The 10,426-nt window shown below is 44.4% G+C and overlaps 1 non-coding gene across 1 annotated transcript; it reads right to left on the reverse strand.

The window, feature by feature from the left end:
* Nucleotides 1–6,889: 6,889 nt before the first annotated feature.
* LOC113840420 (U1 spliceosomal RNA) lies at nucleotides 6,890–7,046 on the reverse strand. Its single transcript, XR_003493249.1, has one exon. It is a non-coding gene; the product is annotated as a U1 spliceosomal RNA (small nuclear RNA).
* Between the last annotated feature and the right edge of the window lie 3,380 nt (nucleotides 7,047–10,426).

Genomic DNA, 10,426 nt, shown 5'->3' on the forward strand with positions numbered 1-10,426 from the left:
ACTAATGTGCTAAAGAGTTCATTTAAACATTTAATGCAACTTCTAGAAGTTTCCCTTAAACAAGTGCTAGAGCCACTAAAGCAAACAGACAAAAATGGAAAGGGAAGGGAAGGGAAGGGAAGGGAAGGGAAGGGAAGGGAAGGGAAGGGAAGGGAAGGGAAGGGAAGGGAAGGGAAGGGAAGGGAAGGGAAGGGAAGGGAAGGGAAGGGAAGGGAAGGGAAGGGAAGGGAAGGGAAGGGAAGGGAAGGGAAGGGAAGGGAAGGGAAGGGAAGGGAAGGGAAGGGAAGGGAAGGGAAGGGAAGGGAAGGGAAGGGAAGGGAAGGGAAGGGAAGGGAAGGGAAGGGAAGGGAAGGGAAGGGAAGGGAAGGGAAGGGAAGGGAAGGGAAGGGAAGGGAAGGGAAGGGAAGGGAAGGGAAGGGAAGGGAAGGGAAGGGAAGGGAAGACTACCAGGCCAGTAACCATTTTCTATCAGTCACAGAAAGTTTTAAGGCGTCCTACGGGGATAAAAGCTGTGATGAACATTAAATGAAGACCAATTTACTGTTGCACAGAAGGCTTTCTCTTGGACAATTCTTTACATTTGATTTTTTGGCTTTTTTTGATTTTTGATTTTTTGGGAAGTATTAATTATTAATTCTGTTTGCATATACAAGTAATGTTTCTTTTTTTTTTTTTTTTTCTTTTTTTCTTTTCCTGAATAATTGTAGTGGGTTTACATGGCAAGGTTTTGGTAGCAGGGGGCCATAGGGGTGGTTTCTGTGAGAAGGATCTAGAAGCTGCCCCATGTTTGGTAAGGGCTCCACTGCTGACCAGAGCCGAGCCAATAAACGATGTTGTTTTGCGCCGCTGTGAGAACATATTTAAGACAGGGAAAAAAAAACGCTGCACCACATAGCAGCTGGGAGAGTGAGAGGAGTGAGGAACAGCCTTGCAGGCACCAAGGTCAGTGAAGAAGGAGGGGGAGAGGTGCTCCAGGAACCAGAGCAGAAGTCCCCTGTGGCCTGTGGTGAGGACCATGGTGAAGTAGGATGTCCCCCTGCAGCCCATGGAGTACCATGGTGGAGCAGGGTTCCACGCTGCAGCCTATGGAGGAGACCACGGTGGAGCAGGTGGACCTGCACCAATGGAGGCTATTGCCTGTGGAAGACCCCTGCCGGAGCAGATTCCAGGCTGGACCTGTAGCCCGTGGAGAGGAGACCACGCAGGAGCAGGTGACCTGGCAGGAGCTGTTGCCCGTGGGTGACCCAGGTTGGAGCAGTTTTCTCCTGAGGGATGGACCCCGTGGTGCGGACCCATATCTGGAGCAGTTCTGGAAGAGCTGCTGCCTGTGGGATGCCGGATCAGTTCATCAAGGACTGTATCCCGTGGGTGGGACCCCACAGCACAGGGGACGAGAGTGACCGAGAAGGAGCGGCAGAGAAGAAGCACTGTAGACTGACCATAACCCCCATTCCCCCGTTCCCCTGCGCCGCTTGGGGGGAGGAGGTGGAAGAGGGTGGTTGGGGGGGAAGGTGCTTTTGGTTTCTTTCCTTTGTTTCTCACTTCTCTAGCTTGTTAGTAATAAGCAATAAATCTTACTAGCTCCCTGTGCAGAGTCTGTTTTGCCCATTACAATAATTACTGCGTGATCTTCTTGTCCTTATCTCAACCTTTGAGCCCTTTTCATCATATTTTCTCCCCATTCCTCTTTGAGGAGGGGGAGTGAGAGAGTGGCTGCGGTGGAGCTCGGCTGCCCACTCGAGCGGAACCACGACAATAACTCCTGGTGCAGTCTAGTAGTAAACATTTCGATAACATTTTAGATAGATTCATAATTCTGAAGTATGCAGGCGTAGAAAGTATTACATATAGATCAAATTTACAGACAGTAGAATGAAGTCAATCTATGCACGTGAAATTTTTATTTGTATAGAAAATCCTAAACCTCTGTTCATATGAAAATTCTAGGCAGAAAAATATAATTAAAAACAAATAATTTTGTTGAGAGAAATCCTGATCTAGTATCTGCCTGTTTTAGAGGAATTCCTGTGATACATGAATATGACACAGTAGAGCTTCTCCACCCCACCAAGAGCTAGGTTATAAATATCAAATACTTAATTTTAATGAAGCTAAGTCTCTAAATTATCAGAAATTATGATAAAAATAATTGGGTAAATCTCTAGGATGATGACAGTATTGTGACATGTGCAAATGATGTTCTAATGTGGCAGTCAGGTGAGGACTAGATGGTTTACATTTTGAAAAATGTATGTTGAAATATATATTTAAGATTGTGTGCAAGGTCAGTGACCTTGTCATAAAATATAGTGAAAAAATCAAAATAACAGTAATGCCATTTGAGATCCATTAAATTCTGAACTGCTTCAGCCTTGGAAGTTTTCTGACATGTAATGACAGTGCAGCAGGCAATTAACAAAGAAGTCGGGGACTTTGCTGTGGCATTATGCATAAGTGTGGTTAAGCCTGAGAAATAATTTTCCAGTTAAACAGTAGCCTAGTTGCCTGTGAGCAGAAGTCAGTTCCAAAGTTGTCTAAAGCCAAAACATGAATGCTCCACATCATTACTTTGTCTTTTTAATGAAAAAGGAACAACAATAGATATAGAAAATGTTTTGTTTGTTTGTTTGTTTGTTTTGTTTGTTTTACACTTTTCTCCATAATTGTATTTTTGTATGTATCCATAATCTATTCCTGTACTTGCTTTAGCCCAGTTTTAAGGGAAGAGGTGGTGGCATTTACTGTTTTTCAAACTCAGTCTGCATGTATTCTTTTAAGCACATTAATAAGTAATTTTGCAGAGAAGCCTTTGAACTTACAAGAAAAATATCACTAGTAATACATGTAATCACTGAGAACGTTGTATGTACTTCCAAACTGATTTTCTATTATTTAAATAACATGAGCATGAGTTTTGTGGAACAGATGTTTGTGTAGAAGAGTAAATTTCAAGAAGATATCGAGAATTACAAGAAAATAAATTAACAGTGCAGATATCCATGAATAATGGTATCTAGGTGTTACCCCTTTGGATGAAGAAGAGAAACAGCTCCTGTCTTCTTTCCAGTCAAAAACAACCAGTCACTTGAACCATGAGTAGTAAATACCTCCAGTGAATTACTTTTATAATTCATTGACCATGAACTATTTCATAAATTATTCTGAAAATAAAATAATCAAATCAAGCAATAAATTATATTTGATATAATCAGAAAATGTTTCATGGCTGATTTGCAAGAGAAAGTCTATATTGATTAGTTAAATTATTTTTTGTGAATTGTTAGCCCAGGTTAAATTTCCAACTCCTCCAAGGCTTAAACTTGTACATATAATAGTTTCCTGGGTAGTTCCAGGTTTTGCAGCAGCCTTTTCTCAAGCTGTTTGTGATTTATATGCTTTTAAAAATATATATTAATATATCTGTAACATACATATTTCAGTTTGTACTGAGGCAGGATTTTGAGACCTTTACTCTTTTGGATCATTAATACAGGTGTAAATGAACCAAAGCCCACGGCTGGATGTAGTGATCCTGACTAGAAGGCTACCATGCACTGAGGAGCAGGTGATCCATGCCAAGGTAAACCTGAGTTTGCCCAGGCCTGCCCTGTTCTGTGTTTCCTGTGCTGTGTGGCCAGTAGGCTTGTGCTGGGGGGCACAAATCCTTTGACCTGGGGCAAACTCAGCCAACTCCTTCCAATTCCTTGTGATAGAGGAGCCTGCGGGCAGCTTCTGCTTGGTACCAGTGATTACAACTGCTCTGTGGTTTTGCCTTTATCTAACTGAGCAGCAAGAAGTTCTCATGAGAACATCACCTCTGCATAACATTAGAAATGATTAATAGAGTTATTTTTTGTAAGAAAATCATGTAGTAGCTCAACTGACTGAAAGGGTAGAATATGCTATGAACCAAGCCTACTCAACATGGATCAGAGGTCTCAGATGCCACACTGCCTGGGGTTCCCAGCATCTAAGGAACATAAGATTATCTCTATCTTTTTATTGTGTTAGTTCTAATAAACAGCCTTGTGAATGACACCTTCCTTACAGGGATTCTACTTCTCTGTGTCTGCATGCGTATTAAGTAGAATACATAGAACCATAGAATGTTTTGGACTGGAAGGGACCTTAAAAAACATCTAATTCCAACCCCCTGCCATGGGCAGGGATATCTCCTACTAGATCAGGTTGCTCAAAACCCCATCCAACCCAGCCTTGAACACTTGTCTGGACCTGTTTGTGCAGAGAAGCTGTGGATGACCCAACCACAGGCCTCCCAAGGACCAAAAGAGATGTCCAGACCCTTAGTTCCAGGGAACTCCAGTTTCTGGAAGTTCCCACGTCTTGAAGGCAGAGGGTTTAAGTGTGGGGTTTAAGTGGGTGTAAATGTGCCCAGCTGGATGAACAGGTGGCTCTGCTTCAAGAGGAACTCACTGGACAACATAACACCCAAGAATCTGAGCCAAAGATATTCGTATTATATGCTGACACAGTCAGAGCTACAGCCCTCCCTTAAGTACTGGCAAGGGGAAAGTAAAAAAGCTTTCAGCCCTGTACATTTGAAAGACTCACAGGACAAGGAAGAGTGGACCCTTGTCTTTGCTCAGAGCCATAGGAGTCTCCCCCTTGTCCCTGAAGGCTCCCATGGAACAGATACAATGCTCCAGGGCAGGAGAGGAGACTCTGGGAGTAATAGTAAAGACCTCAGAACAACCAACCACACAGAGTTGATGTTAGAAATTGGAGACTCCTCTCTGAGAGGCACTGAGGCTCCCTTTCACAGTCCAGATAATCTCTCCAGAGAGGTTTGCTGCCTGCCTGGGGCCCATATTTGTGATATTATGAAGAGGCTACTAAGCCTGATGGTTCCCAAAGACCCCTTTGTATTTTTTCATGTAGGATCAAATGAGGCTGCAACAAGAAGACTCTGAATTATCAGAATGGACTTTATGTCACTTGGAAAGATGCTAAAAGTGTCAGGAGCACAAATAGTGTTCTCCTCTGTCCTTCCAGTTGGTGACTGGGATCCAGGAAGAAGATGAACAGACCATGGGAATGATTGGCTGTGAGGCTGGTGCTGTGCCCAAAGATTTGGGTTCTACAACCTTGGACACACTTTTGAGGGACCGGGAATGCTGACACCAGATGGGGCACAGCTGACCAGGTGGGGCAAAAGTGTTCTGGGCAGTATGCTGGCTGGGCTTATCAGGAGGACTTTAAATGAGATGCAGCAGGGGAAGGAGATGTATCTCTGAGTGATGGAAGCAAACCTGAGGACATTGTCAGTTTAGGAAGCAACAGTAAAATAGTTGTGAACTGTCCCAAAGCAATCAGCTGGGGTTCTTCTGGAAATGTGATGTGACCAATAGCCCAGCTGATGTGCCTCTAAACCAACACATGCATCATGGGAAAACAAGCAGGATGAGTTGGAAGCTACAGTGCAATTAGACAAACATGTACTAATTGCTATCATGGAAATATGGTGGGACCGATCACACAACTGGAACTGGAATAGAGGACTAGAAGCTTTTCAGAAGAGAGAGATGGGGAAGGAGGGGCAAGGGTGTTGCCCTCTATGTTAGGGAAGTGATTGACTGTGAAGAGCTGCCTCTGAGAAACAGCCATAGACAGGTTGAGAGTTTGTGGGTAAAAGTTAAGGACCAGACCAATAAAACATACCTTGTGATCAGGGTCTAATACACCTGACCAAGGAGAGCCTGTGGATGAGGCCTTCTTACATCAACTACAAGAAATGTCACACTCGCACACTCTCATCCTAATGCAGGACTTCAACCACAGGGATGTCTGCTGGGAAAGTTATGCAGCAGGACGTAAGCAATGCAGGAGACTACTGGAGTGCATTTAAGATAAATTCCTGGTACAGGTATTAGACAAACCAACCAGAGAAGAATTACCAGACCGGGTGCTCACCAATGCAGATGAACCCATTAAAGAAGTTAAGATTGGAGACAGTATAGGCTGCAGTGACCACACAATGGCTGAGTTTGTTATCTCAAGGAATATGGGCCTGGCTAAGAGCAAAGTCAGAACCCTGAAATTCTGAAGAGCAAACAACAACCTATTTAAAAACATAGTGGATGAGATCCCCTGGAACATTGTCATCAGGGACAAAGGAGCTGAACAGAGCTGGCAACTCTTTGATGATGTTTTCCTTAGAGTACAAGAACTCTCCATTCCTCTGTGTAAGAAGGCAGGCAGGGAGGGCAGAAAACCGGTATGGCTAAGTCAATCTGAGACAAAAGAAGGAAATGCACAGGCATTGGAAACAGGGCCCTGTGGCCTGATGTCCTGATTTTGGCTAGGATAGAGTTAAATTTCCTCCTGGTAGCACCATGTTTTGGATTTAGGATGAAAATAATGCTGATAATGGACTGATATTTTACTTGTTGCAGAGCAGTGCTTACACTAAGTTAAGGACTTTCCAACTTCTGGGGATGTGCTTCCAGTTAGGAGGCTGGGGTGCAGAAGGAGCTGGGAGGGGACACAGCCAGGACAGCTGGCCAAGACTGGCCAGAGGGATATCCCACACCAAATGACATCATGTTGAACAATTAATATGGGGTGGCTGTCTGGGATAGGGGGGAGAAGGGGAACATTGCTCAGAGATTGGCTGGGCATCAGTCAGGTGGTGAGCAATTGCATTGTGCATCACTTGCTTTATACAAATTATTATTATTATTACTGTTATCATTATTGTTATTATTATTTATCTTTCTTTTCTGTCCTATTAAACTATCTATATTTCAACCCACAGGGTTTTACTTTTTTTTTTTCCCAGTTCTTTCCCCCATCCCACTGCATAGGGGAGGGTGAGAAAATGGCTGTGCGATGCTGAGCCTGCCAGGTTAAACCACAACAGTCCTTTTACCAGGGGAAAGCACGAACAAAGTCCCCCACTACCACAAATTATGCAGTCAGTTTTCTTCATCTGGGGAAATCAAAGGGGTCAGCACAAAGGAGTGCAGGGGATGAGCCTCACTCTGGGAAAATCACCTACCTGATTTTGGTGTCTCCCTGCCAACTATTAGGATGAAAATTAACTCTATCCTAGCAAAAAGCAGGAGATCTAGAAAGAGTTCAGGGATGTGTTAAGATGTGCAGGGATGGGATCAGGAAAGCCAAGGCACAGATGGAACTGAGCTTGGTGAAGGATGCAAAGAATAACAAGAAGGGGTTCTACAGGTTCATTGGCCAGAAAAGAAAGGGCAAGGAGTCCCCAAGCATAGCTCTCATGGGCACTATGGCCTGTGGTCCTAGTGCTGTTGCTAGAACTGCTAATGCCTCCATATACAGAAATGTACAAAGAATAGGGAGTCTATCATCCAGGACATAATTACATAATTAGAAATGAAGTTTAATAAGACAGGACTGACTACAGTGACCAAGTTGGTCAGACAGAACTATGGACCAGCAACTGTTTAACAAGCAACCACCCCACCTTTATGCCTTTATCTATCTGTTTTTCCATCCTTGTTCCTCCCCAGTCCACCCTGATCCCACTTTTTCTCCAACTTTGGTTCCTTCCTTAAAAATCCTCTAGTGAGTCTTATAGAACCCCAAGCTGTATTTCCCTCGCATCCCATAATGAGTACCACATATCAGTAACAGTGACCCATTTCAGTCTATAAAATAATCTAGAGAGCTGCTTCCATTGACACGTCTTGAAGGGAATTGTCCTGAGGGAAAGGGATCACTTTTCTGTGACAGTCTAAGAAGTATCCAGGTCAGGATACTCTGTTTCTCTGATTAGGTTATTGGAGTTTCTATGTGTATCCTCATTATTTTCCTCTGCATTTAGCTTGTCTAATGAAGCGATGCAGAATCTTTTAAAAGGCAGACATTAAGTGGCAAAGAAACTTAAAATAAAGCTTTAAAACAAAGCAGTCAACGGAAAAGATGGGTGTTGGCCTCTTCTAGCAGATAACTAGTAATGGGACTAGAGGGAAAGGCCTCAGGTTGTGCCAGGGGACATTTATTTTGGAAACTAAGAGAACTTCTCAAGAAGAGTAGTAAGGCATTGAAACGGGTTATCCAGGGAGGTGGTGGAAGCGTCGTCCCTGGGGGTGTTTAAGGAGAGGTTGGACATGTTTAGGGACATGGATGGTTTGGTGGGTAATATTGGTGATAGGGGGATGGTTGGACCAGATGATCCAGAAGGTCTTTTCCAACCTTGATGATTCTATGAGTACAGACTAGGAGAACTCATTGAAAATAGTCCTGCAGAGAAGGACTTGGGAGTTCTAGTGGATGAAATGCTTGACAAGAGCCAGAAGTGTGTGCTTGCAGCCTAGAAAGCCAACTGCATCCTGGGTTGCATCAAAAGAGAAGTGGCCAGCAGGTGGAGGGAGGTGATTGACCCCCTCTATTCTGCCCTCGTAAGGCCCCACCTGAAGTACTGTGCCCAGGTTTGGGGCCCCCAGTACAAGAAAGATGTGGACTTGTTAGAACAGCTCCAGAGGAGTGCCACAAAGTTTATTAGAGGGCTGGAGCACCTCTCCTGTGAAGAAAGGCTGAGAGACCCTGGATATGTTTTGCACAAGTCCAAGTAGATAATGTCAGTTGCTCTTGCCCCATCCACCAGTGCTGTAACCCCATTGTAGAATGCCACCAGATTTGTCAGGCATGAGCTGCCCTTAGTGAAGCCATGCTGGCTGCTACCAATCACGTCCTTATTTTCTATGTACCTTCACATAGTTTCTAGGATGACCTGCTCTGTGATCTTGCCAGGCACAGAGGTGAGACTGGCTGGCCTGTATTTCCTTTGGTCTTCCATTTTTCCCTTTTAAAAAATGATGATTATGTTTCCCATCTTTCAGTCAGTGGGAATGTCATTACAGTTCCATGACTTCTCAAATATGATAGACAGTGGCTTAGTAAGTTCATCTGCCACTTCCCTCAGGTCCCACGGATGCATCTCATCAGGTCCCAAAGACTGGTGCACCTTCAGGTTTCTTAGATGGTCTCAAGCCTCATATTTTCCTACAACAGGCTGTTCTTTAACCTCTCAGGCCCTGCCTTTGCCTTCTGGGGCCTGGGCTATGTGGCTAGAGCTCTTGCCAATGAAGACTGAGGCAAAAAATGTCATTGAGTACCTCTCTATATCACGGTAACCATGTCTCCCACTTCATTCCAGATAGGGCCCACGTTTTCACTCATCTTCCTTTATCACCAATGTACCCATAGAACTCTTTCTTATTGCCCTTGATGTCCTTGGCCAAATTTAATTTTATCAGTATCAGCTTTCCTAATTTGATCCCTGGCTGCTTGGACATCCCTTCCAGGCTATCTGTCCTTGCTTCCATTATCTTTATGCCTTCTTCTGTTTAAACTTGGTCTGGAGCTCCTTGGTCATCCATGCAGGCCTCTTGGTATTTTTGTCAAACTTCCTCTTTGTTGCAATGCATTGCTCCTGAGTTTGAAGGAGGTCACCCTTGAATACTAAGCATCTTTCCTAGGCTCCTCTTCCATCCAGGGCTTTGTCCCATGACACTCTACCAAGCAGATCCCTGAAGAGACCACAGTCTGCTCTCCCCAGCTCCAGGGCAGCAAGCTTGCTGTGCTTCCTCCTTACTGTCCTCTGAATGCAAAACTGTACTGTTTTGTAGTCACTGCAGCCAAGGCTACGCTTGAGTTCCACATTTCCCACCAGCCCCTCCTTGTTGGTGAGAATGAGGTACAGCATAGCACCTTTCCTCATTGGCTCCTCTATCACTTGAAGAAGGAAGCTGTCGTCAATGCACTCCAGTAGCCTCCTGGATTGCCTATGTTCTGCTGTCCCTCAAATATTGGGGTGGTTAAGGTCTCCCATGAGAACCAGGGCTTGTGAAAGTGAGGCTGCTTCTATCTGTCTGTAGAGGGCCCCATCTGCTTGGTCTTCCTAGTAGCAGGCCCTCACTACAATGTCACCTGTCTCTGCCCTCCCTTTAATCCTGACCGATAAGATCTCTGTCAGCTCCTTACCCTTCCCCAGGCAGAGCTCCATGCACTTCAGCTGCTCATTGCAATAGAGGGTGATGCCCCCTCTTTGCCTTCCCTTCTTGTCCTTCCTAAAGCACCTGTATCCTTCCATTCCAACACTCCAGTCATGGGAGCTGTCACACCCCAGCTCTACAATGCCAATGAGGTTAAGTGCTTCTGTTTTTGCCAGCTACTCCTCCAACACTTATTCTAACAAGAATCAAACGTCCTTATATGTGGTCATTCATTTTATTTGGTACACAGAAGTTATTGAAGACAGAATTTGTAAGAAATGAAAGAATTAAATTTGTGTTTTTGCAGTGAAATATTCCACTAACCTTGCATATTCAAAAGTGATCGTGCAGGCATTGGTGGGCAGTGGGGGGAGTGTTGTGGGTATGATAAGCAGATAAGGGAATATCTCACTGTCCCAAAATAAGGAAAATAG

Source organism: Anas platyrhynchos, chromosome Z (genome assembly GCF_047663525.1).
Source record: "Anas platyrhynchos isolate ZD024472 breed Pekin duck chromosome Z, IASCAAS_PekinDuck_T2T, whole genome shotgun sequence".
NCBI lineage: Eukaryota > Metazoa > Chordata > Aves > Anseriformes > Anatidae > Anas > Anas platyrhynchos.